At 43.8% G+C, this 17,861-nt stretch overlaps 1 long non-coding RNA gene and 1 pseudogene across 2 annotated transcripts; one reads left to right on the forward strand and one right to left on the reverse strand.

Moving 5' to 3' along the window:
- Positions 1–505: 505 nt before the first annotated feature.
- Positions 506–7,424, forward strand: LOC311360868 (annotated as a pseudogene). Its single transcript has 4 exons — positions 506–610; positions 2,081–2,893; positions 4,198–4,486; positions 5,355–7,424. The product of its transcript is annotated as an uncharacterized misc_RNA (transcript).
- Positions 7,425–11,105: 3,681 nt separating this feature from the next.
- On the reverse strand, positions 11,106–13,547 carry LOC311360514. Its single transcript, XR_014638439.1, has 3 exons — positions 13,400–13,547; positions 12,054–12,155; positions 11,106–11,864 (listed from the first exon to the last, which is right to left on the reverse strand). It is a non-coding gene; the product is annotated as an uncharacterized lncRNA (long non-coding RNA).
- Positions 13,548–17,861: the final 4,314 nt, after the last annotated feature.

Raw genomic sequence — 17,861 nt, forward strand, 5'->3', positions numbered from 1 at the left:
TACCAGTCTGAAGTTGACATATAAGCTGAATTCAAACGTTCCCATCCTATCCTGGGTCACCAGGACAGGCCAGATCTTAGCCTTTGCCTGAAATAATTGCTTTTTTCATGCATTTCCTGTTGCACACATTTCTGATACTTTTCACGGTTGTAATTATAACTGATATGACTGGTATTTAGTCAATATTCCTCCATTTCGCGGTTCAGTCTATACTTAATATTGACGTGGAAGTGGAAGAACCAGAGGCGTCTGAGAACCAGACACAGTCGTTTGAGATTCATAATATCATCCGGAGGCGCAAACAGCTTTTGACCATGATAATATATATATTATATTATATAGATATCTAAATATAATATGATATTATTTAGATATAGAGCTCCAGGACTCCCGCCGGAGCACCCGGAGTGTTCAGTGTTCCACTGTAAACACTAGCGCATGGTACCGTGGCCGCAAGCTGCTCAGGGCCACACCCCCACCCTCCACCTTGAGTCTGGACAGATGATGACAGATGAGTTCATGAAGCTTTAACCTAGTAGGCCTAAAACACAGTTCATCACGACAGAGCGGGTTCCTCTGGGTTCTGGACGTCCCAGGAGGCGGGAGATAGGTAGGCCTAGTCCATATTATTATATATATCTATGTTATATCATATTCAGGAAGTCGGGATAGGCTTGTGTAGGCAAAACTTGTTTCACTTTCACGTGGAGTGTTTCAGCGATTGAAATCCACTTCTAGAATAGGGTTAGAGTTAGGGAAAGGACCATTATTCTTATTATAGAATAATGGTATAATTATTATATTATTTTTATTATTATAGGTAATTAGCTGGATTTAAGTGGAAACCTTAATGCGGTTAAGGTTAGGCGCGCCCCGCGCTCCCTCTAGCGGCTGCTTTTGGGAGTTCACCACTTTGTCGACGAGTCCGCGAGTCCGTACGCTCCGCCTGTACTGGTTGATTGTTCAATCGCATGGCCGAAGGCGCTCTGCAAGCCAGCTACAGCTGCTTTGGTAGCAGCCACGGTGTTGACTGTGGCTGGCTGCTATGAATGCGATTAATTTGCCTTCAAAAGCGTCGAGACGCTTTTATGGTGGCGACGCTAAGTTTAAGGGCTTAGCACAGTGTCTGATGCCAGCCAGAAGTGATGCCACGGTCACGCTTCAAGCACATAGTTTCGGATCTGAGACACGGCAGTAGGTGCAGTCTTCTTCTGAACAGAGGTGTCTCTGCTACGTGCCTTTCATAGAATAAACTTGCAAGAACTAGTTTCAGTTACAGAATACATGCCTTGAAATGTAATTTGTAATGTAATTTTTCAACCACACAGTTCAAAAGTACACATAAAAACAGACCGAATTTTGAAAAAGAGTACAGAAAAATGGGGGGAAAAAAACATTGTAAATCAGCCGTGTTCATGTGACTGTCCATGTATAGTGTCAGATCGGATCTATCTCAACGAACTCGCCCTTCTTTGGATATCTAGTGCTTTTCCGGTGTGTCGGTCTGTCCGCGCGTACGCTGAGACAAGAATACAGTGGAGCACGACTGGCAGACGCGCCTTAAAAAGGGCGGTGCGACAGCCCAAGCGACGAATCAATAAGTTGGACTATAAGAGTAAAAATAAATCTGACTGTGGAAAGAATCGAAGATGCAACCTCGTGATTTTAGAGCTGGCGTCACTACCACTTTGGCCACTGTGGCATTTGTGTTCTTGCCTGTTACACTTATATCAAACTATATGACGTTAAAACTAAGGACTTTGTAAATAATGTATCTTATTGGGCTTCATGACATTTAACAAATCAAATAGGCTATATATAATATATAAAATACATTATTTGCTGCAAAGTACAACTAATCGATTTTATTGATACTGATAAAGCAACAATTACATCATTTTAAACTGTACTTCAATAGATACATAATTTGAGGCCCTTTCCCAGAAAATGTTGATAATGTGATTAATGTCAATATTTCTTGTAATCATTTGACAGCCCTTGATAAAAACATGTAAGTATTTGATCTAAAATGAGAGAGAGAGAGAGAGAGGTGTTCACTGTCAACTCTTATTCACTCTAGGTGATCCAAAATGGACGACCCTGTAACTGTGCTGGAACCTGAGATTGAGAAATGGACGAAGGAGGAGGTGTGTCAGTGGTTGACAACCTTGGTCAAAGTCAGCCCGACTCTCGCTCACAGGTTCTTTGAGGAGGGGGTCTCAGGAGAGTTTATCAAGTTCTTTGACAAGGGCGACATTTTGGATCTGACCAAAGAACACGGCACTGCTGTTAAAATGACAGCACACCTGGAACTGTTGAAGCAAGGTCGCACCTTTCAGTCTCCGTCTCCAGAGTACGTGGAGCGATGGAGCAGGGAGCAGGTCTACCAATGGATAACAGAGTATGCAAAGATAGATGGCAAACACGCAGACCAGCTCCTACATGGACACGTGTCTGGGGACTGTCTTGTGTTTCCAGAAGCAGGACTTTGAAGACCCAGAGGTCCTGCTGTGAAGATTATGGCATTGCTTCGAGGTTTGAAGGACAATCCTGAACCTGTCCTGAATGGCGTCGTGAACACCAGCCCATCCCAAGACGGGGCTGCTACATCCTCACCGCCCTGCCCAGGAGAGGAACCACATAGAAAGTTCCAGAAGGCCAGCAAGGTGGCGATCCCAACGCTGCAGAAGACAGAGACCCCCAGGACACAGACCCCCAGGACACAGACCCCCAGGACACAGACCCCCAGGACAGAGACCCCCAGGACACAGACCCCCAGGACACAGACCCCCAGGACAGAGACCCCAGGACACAGACCCCCTGGACAGAGACCCCCAGGACACAGACCCCCAGGACACAGACCCCCAGGACACAGACCCCCTGGACACCGATCGTAAGACTTCCTACTTCTTGCATCACTATTTTGATTTAAATGAATCGTTACAAAGGTTTTCATGTTAATAAATTAGTACTGAGCAGCTTGTGATTTGCTACAGTATCAGATACGCTATCGCTCATTATAACACTCACACACAAAGACAAGGATAGCTAAGGAAAATGTAACGCCTAAAACTCATGAACAAAATGGTGGTAACTGTAGCGAAGAATTAACTGTTAGAAAAATCACAAGCGGCCCACAAGGTAGTTGGTACCAGTTTTGTACCAGTTATCGGTTTTTAACTTGATTTTGAAGTCTCATTGTCTGTAGTGATCTAAGTTTTCTTTATTGGTCCGGCCATACAACGTAACCGTACTGCTTCAGTCTCTGAAGGACTAGTGCTGCTTGTCGGAAAATGCCTTGGCGATTTTTACCGCTTATCGCTATCGCCATAGCAAAGAGAACAAACAAGATTACCACTTTAAGTTAATAGATTGTATAATTGTAGTAGATTAGATTTTGTCATCTCCACACGGCACAAGGCAGGGGCGGAGTGGGGCACTAGAAGCCACCGGGAGAATTCTGACCGGCCCAGCCCAGCCCACCACCGGCCCACCACCAGCCCAGTGGTGTAGCGATCGCGATTGTTGACGGGATCGCGGACGAGCGCTGAAGTAGAATAATGATGTATAACGCATAGGCCCGGCTTACACACGTCTCGCGGCAGCTCACATTAAATGTGGGCTGGTCCACCTGACCTCAGTGGCCGACCGGCCGACCGGGAAAACTCCCCATCGTCCCGACGGCCACTCCGCCCCTGGCACAAGGATGGATGATATTTTCATAGTGGACAGTTTATGAAACCACTATTATGCCCCTGTGGAGGGGGGCGGCGTCTGGCCTGTAGGGGGAGTATGGAGCACCGGGTCTGCTGGGGCGATTGGGTCTGATTGCGGACAGGTGTCCGCAATCAGACCCAATCTGGAAGTGTGTATTTATGTGTCTGCTTTGCCTTTCAGTAGAGGAGAAACAGAGAGCGGAGAGACGCTCAAGCGGACAGGAGAGACAGCGGCCAAAGGGGCAGAGAGCCTGGCCGCCGTGTTTTGGACACTACTGATCAATTCCTTTTGCTATATGATTTACTTGTTGTTCGCTTTTGAACATTAAAAGCGAACCGGCTGGATCAATCGCCAACTCTGTCTCCGCCCACTCATTGACCCTGCTACAGCCCCATTGTGCTGCACTGGGGTTACCCAGATGCTTATTGTCACTCATCTCCTCAGGAAGCAGGTTGGTATGTTGACCGTGTGTTTCTGCAGACAGCCCCGTTGCCCCCTAGAGGTCTAGGGCCACCGGGCCCTTTGCTCCTGGGAATCCTGGAAGATCTGGGGAAGGGCGATCTGAAGAAGTTCAGATTCCATCTCAGCGGGCTAAGGATGTCTTCCCATGAGGCCATCCCCAAGAGCTGGCTGGAGGACAAGGACACCACGGACCTGGCTGGAGTCATGCTGCGACACTACGGACCGGACACGGCGCTGCAGGCCATGCTGCAGATTCTACAGATGCTCCCTCTGCGAGATCTTATGACTGACCTGGAACAGAAAATGGGTAAAGAGATCTGATGTGAGAACCTCCCTTGTAAAGGCTGAACATAGAATTCCAGTGATCTGTTGACCTGGGCCATGGTTTCCACTAGCCGGCGTTTACAGACCATTTGCCTAGTGGAATTTTATTTGGCTGGTTAATATAAAGCTTGACAGCCATCTTGTCTAGTAATTCATTAAAACATTTTATTATGATTAATATTTTTAGGCTATTAAAGGTCCCATGACATGCCACCAGGTGTGGTGTGATTAGCCGTTACAAGCCGTTTTGGAAATCTGCCCCTTATGACATATGACAATAAGTTGACTCTACGTTGACTGAAACGTGTCGCCCCGCGACATGTTTCAATGTGCGGTGTGAACACACAGATGGTCAGTTTAGTTGAGATGGTTACTTAAGGTGTTAGGTTAGAGATGGTTAGTTTAGTTGTTGGGTTAGAGATTGTTAGTTTAGGTGTTGGGTTGGGTTAGTTTAGGTGTTGGGTTAGAGATGGTTAGTTTAGGTGTTGGGTTAGAGATGGTTAGTTTAGGTGTTGGGATTCTGAGGGCAGCTGTGCCCCCCAATAACCCTTTGTTAACCAGATGGTAATCTATCGATGAACCTCCTCAGGATGTTATAAAATGGGTTTGCGACCGGCCCTCATCAGTTGGAACACTGTCTGCCTTCCCTTTGGGAGTCAAATACAACCTTCGCCCGAAAACACATCCCCCGAAAGGGGTTCACTGAACACCGGCACATTCCAACAGACACAGAGACACATAATGTGAAACTGATTTTTACCATCACACCAAGCACAAAGATCAACATTTTAAACGACACTGAGGAGAAGCAGGGTGAAACAAAGCTTCATAAAAATATTTTTCCATCACAGGTCACTGGGTGGTTCTTCAAGAGGAACAAGTCCAGGAGCTGAAGCAGCAGCTGACACCTGACCTCACGGCTCTACAGGACAGAAGGAGGAGACACCAGGAGCTGGAGAAGACGTATGAGGCCATGGTTCTTCACCTCAAGGGACAGCGGGTGAAGACCGAGAGGCGGATCAGAGCAGAGTTTGAACAGCTTCAGCGGTTCCTGAGCGAGGAAGAGGAGGCCAGAGTGGCGGCCCTGAGAGAGGAAGAGGAGCAGAAGAGGAAGAGGATCCTCCTGCAGAGGAAGACCCTTGAGGAGCAGATCCGGTCTCTCTCAGAGGGTCTCTCGGCTGTAGAGGCAGACCTGCAGAAGGACGGCGCGGCGTTCCTCAGCACTTCCACGCGCTCCCGGACCCGCACCAGAACCCTGCTCTCCGGTTCTGATCCCCAGCTGCTTCCTGGAGCGCTGCTGGACAAGGCCAAACACCTGGGAAACCTGGCCCACAGAGTCTGGGAGGAGATGGGGCGGAGGACCACCTTCAGCCCCGTTATTCTGGACCCAAACACTGCATCAAGCTGGCTCTCTCTGTCTGGTGATCTGACCAGCGTGAGACATAGAAATGTATTCCAGAAGGTTCATGACAACCCAGAGAGGTTCAGTAGGTACTTTAATGTTCTGGGTTCTGAGGGCTTCAGCTCAGGGAACACTGCTGGGAGGTGGAGGTGGGAGACCTTCCTGACTGGTTAATTGGTGTTGCTAAAGAGTCAGTGGACAGGAGAGGAGAGTGTACTGCTTCACCAGATAATGGAAACTGGTGTTTACTCCATACCAGTGGAAGGTACAGTCAGGGTACTAATAAAACCCTGACATTAAAGAGGACTCCAGAGAGGATCAGAGTCCAGCTGGACTATGATGGAGGGGATGTGTCCTTCTACGACCCTGAAGACATGACTCATCTACACCCATCAACACACTTTCACTGACAACATCTTCCCTTATTTTAGTGTTAGACCAGCAGGTGAAGCCTGGACCAGAGGTGTTACAGTGTGTGGTGTCTCCTCACACACTCAGCTCTAGGTGTGTGTGTGTGTGTGTGTGTGTGTGTGTGTGTGTGTGTGTGTGTGTGTGTGTGTGTGTGTGTGTGTGTGTGTGTGTGTGTGTGTGTGTGTGTGTGTGTGTGTGTGTGTGTGTGTGTGTGTGTGTGTGTGTGTGTGTTACATCTCCTCATGTTATTTTGTAAGTACTGTTTGCCTGCTAGTCTCTAGTATGTTGAAACATAGTATCATATATAAATGTAATCTATATGTGTGTGTGTATATATGAGTATAGTATCATAGACGGTACAGCAGGGTTCCCCAATTAGTTTTGCCAGAGGGCCAAATTTGGTCAAGCATGCCACGCCAAGGGCCGAGATATCGTTACATTTTTTTAATTCGCTATTTTTATGTGCACATTTTGCTTTAATTATCATTACTATAATTATTAGTAGTAGTTGAAAATACCCTGTGTTAGGAGTCACACAATAATGCTCTCTTGAAACAAAATTTGTCCAAAACCTACCATTAATTTATTAAAATGCCGCTGGAACATCAGCAAACAAAAAGTCCAGCAAACAAACACGCACACAGTGCAGCAGCCCCAAACATAAAAACTTAATAGCATCAGCACAGTGTGTCTTCAACAGGGCATTGGGCCTGGTGCCATCCATCCAGATCAGTGTGTGTTCACATCCACTCTCTTCCCCTCTCTATATGTCTCTCCCTCCCTCTCTAAGAGACACAGGAAGATTTTAGTTAGTTAGCTTTAAAATGTGATACCACAATATGTGACATTAGTTTTAAACTTTTTAAATATGTGTAGCAAATAACATCAGTCTGTAAACAAAAACAACCAAAAACTTTTATTTATTTTTTTTACATATGAATGCCACTGGGTCAGCGCGGGCCGGACATTTGGCTCCTGCGGGCCGGATCTGGCCCGCGGGCCGCTAATTGGGGTTCACTGCGGTACAGGATGGTCAGTGAAGGTCTCAGTGCAGCCTGTGGATCATTAACAGTGAAAGATGAAAGTGTTTTCTTGTTAACGGCTATGAATGGATCGTTCCATTCCTGTTAACCAATTAAAAGTTATTTCTTACAATAAACATTGTTCGGCCTGTTCTATGATTCATGTCTTCCATATCTCCTCCAGACGAAGCCTTCCTAACACGTACAACAGGAAGCCTTCTACACACACACACACACACACACACACACACACACACACACACACACACATAATCCATTGGCCGAGGAAGGCATCGGTCTCCATAGCGACTGACTTGTTTCTCTGCTCATCTACCGTTTCATGGCTACTGGCCAGCCCTCCAATATTATTTTATTATTATGCTAAACTCAATCAATAATAAACAAACATCCACCATGCGGCCGTGTTGCCCCCTAGTGGGCGACCCGTGCTACCACAGGGTGACGTCATCACAACGTCATGTGCAAAGTCACAAAGAATGACCACATTGTCAGTGTTCTCACTTTAGCCTTATATATATATACATACATATATATATATACGTATGTATATATATACATGAAACTGGGGCCAGATTTTTACATTTTTTAAAACATTAAAATGACCAATGTGGTACAAATACAAAGAAAATGTTGAGAGCGTCATCACATCGCTTAGTCTACTCTCAGAATTCCGAGGGGGCGCGACCAAAAGGGGGCGTGCCTCCGAGAAATGCCACAAGAAAGCTGGGAGATTTCCCCAGTTGCAACTCGGGACGGGTGGTGTCCGAGGCGTCTGGAACACACCATTATTACCAGGACCGTGGACGCGCCCGCCTTTATTTCGGAAGAAGGGAAGGTTTACGTAAAGACACGTAAGAGCTTCCGAACCTCCGAGTTGTTTTGAAGGCGGCATAACCACCTCTAAACTAAACTAACAATCTCTAACTATAACCTGAACTAACCATCTATAACTTAATAAGTCAATAAGATGACGTTTCAATTTTTCTCTTCCATGAAGAGAAAAGCAAAAGCCTACAGTGAGGACCTTTCTTTTGACAGCCACATATGTAATGATAACCCCACAAGAAATTTGACAACACAAATGAATATTATTTAATGGTTTATTCTAATTCAATACACTCATCATGGACACAGACCAGTGGTACTTACTTTGTAAATGAAGAAAACAACATGGGAAGTTGACATAATATAGCCTATATAATGTCAGGTAGACAGTTCCTAAGCAAACAAAAAAGTGTTCAAGCAGTTTAATGAACAGCATTAGTGTGTTCTTCAGAGGGAAATGTACAGGTAAGGGTTAATGGATGGTTGGATGAATGGATCGTCTGTCAGTGGGTCCGTCGCCTCTGAGCTCACGAATCCGGACGAACCGGAGCACTCCCACCGGAGAGCGAGGCGGCAGTAGAGGCAGAAGTCCAAACAATCGTGAAAATAGAGAGAGTAGCAGCCCTATAATATCTGATGTAGGCTATATATATATTTCATACTTATATTATACTATATACCTGACCTTTTTATTTTATTGTATATACCTCTTCCGCTCTCTCCGCGCCATTTCTGAAACAATCCAAACCACAATGAATCTTCAGATACAGCCGAATCTTGGGATCCTTCGAAGGACGCATTTGAAGACCGCTTGCGTCACAGCGGCGCATCAAGACTGTCCAATAGACCTCTGAAGAATATAGCCGTTTCTCAATACCAAGTACGCGAACTACAGACTCGCGGACTTGGAAGTACGTACTTGGCAAGTCCGGCCTTCCAAGTACAGACTTCCGAGAACGCGAGTAGGCCTACGCACCTGCACCTGCAGCGGACTCGATGACGTCACCACCTCAGCTCTGTTAACTGTGCTTTACGGCCTCATGTAGGCATATAGGCCTACTACTGAACAATATAAACAAATTATATAAAACTAAACCCCAGCCTCTTTCATCTTAAAATAGTATGTTAATATTTTGAATGAATATAAATGAAAAGATATGCTTGTCGTGTGTATTTATATACACACAACTTTTTATATGTTGGGTACAGATGCGCGTGCCTAACTGCCTATGTAGTTGGAAAGTAGGCTATTATAACGAATAATAATAACAACGAATGAGCGAGAAATTACACAGATTAGAATAGAAAAGCACACACACACACACACACACACACACACACACACACACACACACACACGATCGGATGGATCCGACCGGGATTTTCATTGCCGTTGCGATGGGTTTCCTCTATCAGCGACGTATACAATATGAACAAATTATATCAAACAAAACCCCAGCCTCTTTCATTTTAAAATAGTATGTCAATATTTTGAATGAATAGGCCTACATTTTTGTTATATATTTAAAATGTTCCTATATATAGCCTATTATTATAGCTTACATAGGCCTACTAATATTTTAAAACATGGGAATGCATCGAGAACACGACGAGAATACGACTGTACTCGCGTACTTGGAATTAGAACAGTACTTGGGCTACCACTGATGACGTTTCACGAAGAACGCAAGTACAAGAGTACAGACGAGAACGCAAATTGAGAAACGGCCTAAGTCCCGCCTTCGAGGCTTCGGTTCCCTCGGTCAAATGTCTATGGGAAATAACATGGGGTTTTTGAATGATCGTACATAACAAACTATGTAGGTGGCGAAGAAGTAAAAGCTGCATCACGTTTTGAACTACACACTTTTTCCATCTAGTTTCGACTGGCTTTTTAGATTGTCGTGCTGTTAAAATAGCATTTATAATCGTTTACTACTTTAACGGCTGAGTGTGGTTTGTGAGGATTGTATGTGACTGTTGATTGTGTTTATTTTATCTTGGTGCTGCTTTCTTGGCCGGGTCATTCTCGTGAAAGAGATTTTAATCTCAATGAATTTCTACCTGGTTAAATAAAGGATTGATTGATTGATTGACAGAGATGTGTTACCGCAACCAGTTCAGAAACAGGAAGTTACCAGAGTGTCAGTTCTCTTCCTAGAGACAAAGTGGTGGATTTCATGATTCTTTTCCTTGATTCAGTTTACGTCAGTCAGTTCGCCAAGAAGAATCGTTCAGAATCGTTTGTTTGTTCGTTCAGTCGCGTTTCCGGTAGCGGTGAATCATGGAACGCACAGTTCTCAGCTGAGTCGGTCAGACTCAGCTCCTCCCTCGTTCTCAAACGATCTTGCAAACGGTCATCAATCAACACCCAACATTACAACTAAGTTCCTTTCAGCTGAGGAGCGCTTCATGTTCGGAATCGGGATGCTGTTGCCCGGGCCAGTCCCTCTTCACCACTCTGCTGACTTAACACAGTGAACAGCGAGTCAGCGAGTGGGAGTCGAGTCTGGGAGAACGAACGATAGAGACGAACGAGAGAGAACTGAAACGGGAATCAGGTCGGTTCGTTCTTGTTAAAGAGTCGTTCCTTCGAACTGATTCGGTCGCAAACGACCCATCACTATTACATATTCTCTGGTCAGTCATACAAAACTAACTTAGCCTACTTTTGCAAATTCACCTTTTTTTTTCTCTCCATACTTTTTGCTTGTTTTGCAACCAGTATTAAATTGCCTTGTCGAAAACAGAAACAGCATCACATATTCTAAAGTCATTAATTTGAATCGTGCTACACGTACATGCCTTATAGTTTATCAATTGGTATTTATGTTGTGACAAAGGTTAACACAAAACCATCACTGGTAGTATGTGTAAAACGTATATTCCATCAACCTTAAAAATCACAATTTCCTAAAAAGTTGATTTTGAAATCGTTTTATTTTTGAGGCCCATCAGGTAAGCATATCAATCATTCTATACAGTATGCTACTTACACAAAAATACATAGGTCCAGGCTACTAAACACTATGCTTAACTACGAATTAGTTTATCACTTGTCAGGATTTGACCTTTTCACTATAGAGATTACAAGTGATTGATTTACACTTATTCAAACACATGCCCAAATTAAAAAAGTTTGTAAGAATAGAACAACATTTCTTAACACGTTATTAGGAAGTTATTGAGGAATTGCAGTAAAGAATATTCTTAGGAACTTTGTAGAAACTCTTCTTCAGAAATGTAGAAAGGCAGAAACATCCTTAGCCTACTATACCGACAGCGTTATACTATTGTTTCTCTTTCTGCTATCAAATGTAATTATTGTAAGTCGCTTTGGATAAAAGCATCTGCTATATGCCCTAGATGTAATCTAAATGCAAACGCAGCATATAGTCTCCGGATAATGAACAGGACTTCATTATCTGGAGATACCTTAGCGTATCTGGCCCCAGGTTTCTAGAGTGCATGCAGACCCACAGATCAGATGAAATACAGTGCAGCGGTAGACAACAGCAGGAGGATGAAGCTTGATCTGATGCTATTGCTGGTGTTCCACAAGTTACACAAATCGCCTTCGCAGCAAGCTCCGGCCCCCAAGGCCCCGCCGAAGGCCCCATTCAAGGCCCCGCCCACGGCACACACAGCGCTGGATTGACATCCCTTGTTCAAGGTTTCCCCTGCAAAACAAGATAGTATTATTCTTATTTTTTTAAATATTATTTCTTTCAACAACAAGTCTGGCTATTTCAATATCTGTTTGATAATACAGTAATGTTACAACTTATGATCTTAAGAACACAAATCAAAGAGTGCGTATTGTAAATACTTCCAGAATTATTTTTTTTAAAGAAAAGAAGAAGGGTTACCAGAGCTGGTGTAGCAGCGGTCCATGAGTAAGGGACATTCAACGGTGTTAAGGCAGGAGAGGACGTTTCCAGAGGTACACGAGAAGCATCTTAATCCCCCAACTACACAGAAACACATTGTCAATACATAGCAGTGGTGGCTGCTGGTCTTTCAAAGAGGGGAAGCTCATTTTCGGCCTACATTATATAAATTGTCAATTTATGTATATGTAAATTATCCTCTCTGTTCCTTTCCAAGGAAATGCTCTGTCATACCAACTAGCTGTCTTTTCCAGTGACTTGACCAGTGTCCTCTCAGTGGCCAGCAGAGCTAGGCTGCTTAAACAGCGTTGGCCCATTGTGTTACGGGTGTAGGACTTGAGCTGCTTTAAACAGGAGAAGCTCCTTTCTACACCTGCAGATGTAGCTCAAATTGTTGCCACTAATGAGAACAGTTTGTAAAGCTGAGGCATTGCACTGTCCAACTCCATGTCTTTAAGGAACACCAAGAAATCACACAGCTTTCCCCTGTCACCCTGCAAGTACTGATCTGAATACAGGACCTGAAGTTCAGACCTCAGGCTCCCTGAATCAAAGTGATGGCCAACTATCAAAACGATGTTAAACTTGAACAAGGAAATGTGGGAATTATGTTAAACTGAAGCAAGGAATTGTGTGAATAAGTGTATGAAATGTACAATGAAAATTGTCAAGCAATTTCGCCAAGCAAATATCAAGAAATGCGTTGCAGTTTATCTTTCGACTCGCTTGCAAAATCCGCGATGGGACTGAGGCGATTTTTTATAGTTCAAAATCGTTGTCAATCAAACGGCAACTGTCTTTCGCAGACCCTACAAACATCCCGCAGAAGCCCAGCGTCCAGGCCAGCCCACTCCTCCATTCACCCCCAGAGACGCTGAGCGTCCGTGGGAGAAACAGAATCGCAGCATTATCCAATGACCGTCGACTTTCGACGAACTAAAAAAAGCTGTTCTATGCAGCCCCCTTGAAGTGGATGGACGCTGAGCTTCAACAGGAAAATGCACTGTAATGCTACAGGAATGTATGAGAAGGAAATCGAGTCAGTCGACCTGCGATAAGCAGCTGATTCTGAACGGAGTGGACTCGTCTTCGAGATGGACGTGTCCTAACGCATTTTTTGTCAATGAAATGTTAACACAACAGTATATATTTGACAATTTAATTTTTAAATTTTAGGGGAAGCTCAGCTTCCCTTGCAGTCTTAGAGGAATCGCCACTACATAGGCACTAGGCAGGGATGGAAGCATTTTTCCTCCCACAGGACGGATTAAACGAAATAATATAAAAGTGAGTTTGTTTTGTCAAGGTCAAAAAGGTATTCTTACCGGTTGATATTGTCAAAGAAAGAACGAAGAAAATGCCAATGAATCCCATCGTGTTAGCAGATGATAGATGAGAGCACTAGTGGAAGACTTATGGTGTGTTCCAGAAGCCAACATGTGGTAGAAAACGCCCATTTCCTACAAAAACAAAACTTAAAAAACCGCAGATGAATTGAAACTTGAAATGAGACATTCTATTCAGGGTTGACAACGTGTAGTAGAAAACGCCCAATTCCCACAAAAACGAAACTTAAAAACCCTCAGATGAGTTGAAACTTGAAATTAGACATTATATTCCAACAAGAATGTTGCAATAGTGGGGGGAGGTGAAATTGTAGCAACATTCATTCAACTAATAGCCCTTTTTCATGCATTTCCTGTTTTCACAAATGTCTGATACCTTTCACAGTTGTAATTATAAGTGTATTCAGTCAATACCAGGCTAATGTTGACATATAAGCTGAAGTGAAATGTTCACATCCTTTCTAGGGTCACCAGGACTAGGCCACACCCTATATGTTGACTGAAATAATCACTTTTTCCATGTTTTTGATGTTTTCACAACTTTCTTATACCTTTCACAATTGATATTATGTGTTTACTCTATCAATACCAGTCTGATGTTGACATGTAAGATGAATTGAACGTTCCCATCCTTTCCTGGGTCACCAGGACAGGCCAGATCTTAGCCTTTGCCTGAAATAATTGCTTTTTTCATGCATTTCCTGTTGCACACATCTCTGATACCTTTCACAGTTGTAATTATAACTGGTATGACTGGTATTTAGTCAATACCAGTCTAATGTTGACACGTACGCTGACATGAATTTGAATTTCTGGCGAATGTCTAATTTCAAGCTAAATAATCTGCAGTATTTAATAAAGGGACAGTGCAGGTTCTTGATACTGTTTAAATCAATTAACCCACCCGTAACCTGAACAATTCATATTTAGTGTTTAGTATTGATGCGCTACCACTCTCTATACCCTGTGATATGGGATAAGTTGGACTTCAGGGCTTTCTGCCAAACCTAATCAAGTAGTTGTGTTGCTGAAACCTGACCAGAAAATAAAACAATATAACAAATATGTTGTATTGTATATCTTGTCCTGTGTTTGATCCATTCATCCACCACGACTCCCTCCTCCATGCTTTGTTGCTCTTTGATCTTCCTTCATCCTTTCTGCCGGGGTTCTGCCAATGTATGCTCCCTGGTCACATATCCTACGATAGCAGAGTCTCAAATCGTGCTACCCTATCAAAAAAATGCTACCTTTTGTGTTTGGTAGCGTATTTGATCTGTAGACCAATATCCTCTATCAACCGAGGCCCACTACGAAATCAAGTTATTTTACACCACCACTTACTCCATGTAAACTGTAAGAAAAAAAAAGGCGTTTTTCAACTTTTTTTTTTTTTTTTTTTACCGCTTTTTGACGCTTCAACTACTTAAGACATCAAAATAATATTTTAATTTTCAACGTTAACCTTCATTCAGACCATTTAACAAATCAACACACTTGTATCTTCAATAATCTGAAAACAGAATTTCGATTCTCTTCATACTTTTTTCAGAATCACAGTTTAAGTTCCACATCGGCTTGGTTTTCATTTGGTGTCGTTGATTTACGCTGAGGTTAGAGTGCGAGGACGTGCAGGCAGTGTTGCCAGATTGGGTGGTTTTTCCCGCCGAATTTGACTACTTTTTACGATGCTCAGGCAGCGGTGACACTAGCGCTGAAGTTAGCACTGACGTTATGGTGTGTTCCAGATGCCCAGAAGTGGGGAAATCTCCCAGCTTTCTTGTAGCATTTCACGGAGGCACGCCCCCTTTTGGTCGGTCCCCTTCGGAATTCTGAGAGTAGACCGAGTTCAGTGAGGTGACTTGTCAACAAAAATGGCTGCACCCATAAAGCAGAGCTGCCAGCTTCGAAAAAAACAAAAGAAATTCTAGAAGGAACACAAGTACATTGCTATTTTATTCTGTTCACCAATTTATGCATTGCACGGTCTTGCTGTGCATGCCTTTATGGACGACATGACAACCATGACGTCAACCGCTCCATGCACCAGCAGGTTGCTGGATAAGTTAAATAGCAATCTCTGCAATGGGCTAGAATGAAGGTGAAGCCAATTAAGTCTAGGAGTCTCTCAATCATTAAAGGGAAGGTAGTAGATAAGAAGTTTGCTATAAATGAAGAGGTGATGCCTACAGTTCTGGAGAAGCCAGTGAAGAGTCTGGGAAGGTGGTATGATGCAAGCCTTAGTGATAAGTCACAGGTTGAAGAATTAAGACAGGAAACTAGACAAGGTATTGCAAAAATAGACAAGTCAGGGCTGGCAGGTAAGCTTAAGTTGTGGTGTCTGCTGTTTGGTTTATTGCCTTGGCTAATGTGGCCATTGACAGTGTATGAAGTTCCTCTGTCAAAGGTAGAAAGGATGGAAAAAATGATCAACTCTTTTGTCAGAAAGTGGCTCGGAGTCCCACGCTGCCTAAGCAGCATAGCCTTGTATGGGAAGGGCATTGTAGAGTTGCCAATATCTAATCTGACAGAAGAATTTAAATGTGCTCAGGTTAGACTGGAAATGACTCTTACTCAGTCCAAGGACCCAGTGGTGAGGAGGGTTGCACCCACAGTTAACGCAGGGAGGAAATGGAAACCAAAACAAGCGGTTCAGCAAGCTCAATCAGCACTTAGTCATAGGGATATCATGGGCCATGTTCAGCATGGGCGGGAGGGCTTAGGGAGGGACACAGATAAACCCTTGTGGGGTAAGGCTTCTGCAGGAGAAAAGAGGAAAATGGTAGTGGAGGAAATACATAGACAAGAGGAGACTGTAAGATGTACTAAGGCAGTGTCGCAGGCAAAACAAGGGCAGTGGGTGAATTGGGAGGGAGTGGAGAAGAAGAAGATAAAATGGAGAGATCTATGGAGCATGGAGACTAGCAGGATGAGATTCATTCGAGCAAGTGAATGGCTGTGGGTAAGGAGAAAACATACTTCCTGGGGTGCAAGCTAAGGTAAGCCAGCTGACTAATGTGCTAATGTGTATTTAGATGCATTAAATGTGGCAATGTGGTGGAAGCATAGAGGGGGGTGACTCCAGGACGCTGGTTCCATTGTTAAGCCCTCAGGAGGTGTTGTGGGCCTAACTTAACGAAACATCGGTGAAAGAGGGTGCCCACTTGATAACCCCAATGAAATGCTGCATACTGCATACTGCTGTGTTTACTGCTGTTAGTTGGGCCATTTGTCTTGTGTTTTTCACCTTTGGTTGGTAGCTTAGTGGCCAGCGTGCTTATAAGGTTGGTTTGGGCAGGGGCTTCTGAATATGTGTTTTCATTGGATTTTGGCACAAGGGATTATAACATCTGATCCTGTGTATTAATGAAATACAATACAATGTAAAGTTGTGTTGTTCGTTTTTGAGCTGGTTTGCTAAAGAGGCTAATGTAGCTAACAATAACAATGACTAGCAATGACTAGACATGACACAATCACAAAGACGAACGGGAACCATGGACCTATAAAGAATGGACACCAGGCCCCCAGGAGCAGTGCCTACTTCCGCAATCCACCCGTGCTCAGTGGCCAAGCCTGGTATTGTAGTTTTATAGAGGGCTGTGAACGGGTCCCTCAAATCATGGGGCCCGGAAGTAGATATCCCCGTTCACTCCAATACAAGCGGGGAACAGGAATGTGTCTCTGCAAATTTTCTCTGGATATCAATCAAAGGCTCATAATTATCTTTGGACCATGTAAATGTAAGATGTAAGTCTCTTTTCAAAACGCCACCTCAAGCTGAAAAGGAGTCGTAGTGAAACAAATGTTGTTTTGGCCGGGCCTCCGAGATGGCTCAGTGCACGTATAGTATCACATATAGAGAATAATCAGGGGGGTTAGTAACTTATACTTCCATGGTCGGTAAACAATGCGACTGTGCTCACTCAGACCTCTCGCTTATGATGCTACAATGCTAACAATACTAGAGAACGAGAATCTTTCTACATCCGTAACGTCATGCACTAGGGCGTGGCTAGGCTCCCATGATGCGGAAGCAATTCTCTCCCAATTTTCTCCCTGCGCCACTGAGCAGTTTCCATAGGAATGAATGGGTGCCATGTTTCAATCCGGTGTCCATTCTTTAAAGGTCTCATGGCATGAAAATTTCACTTTATGAGGTTTTCTAACATTAAGTTGAGTTCCCCTAGCCTCCCTATGGTCCCCCAGTAGCTAAAATCTCCCTTTAGAGACAGCAGAGAGAGAGGTCGTGTTTCCCGAAGCTCCGCTAGACAGTGGCAAAAAGTACTTCATTCATCGTTCAGGTCTACTTTATTTTACTTTATTTCATGATCATAATACTTAAGAATATATAGTTTGTTTCCGTCAACCTCAATTGCTCGATTCAACAATACTTTTTGGCACTTTGACTACCGGATCAGACCGCAGCAAAAGCCTTGGA

Source organism: Micromesistius poutassou (assembly GCF_964030765.1).
Source record: "Micromesistius poutassou genome assembly, chromosome: 16".
In the NCBI taxonomy this organism is placed as follows: Eukaryota; Metazoa; Chordata; class Actinopteri; order Gadiformes; family Gadidae; genus Micromesistius; species Micromesistius poutassou.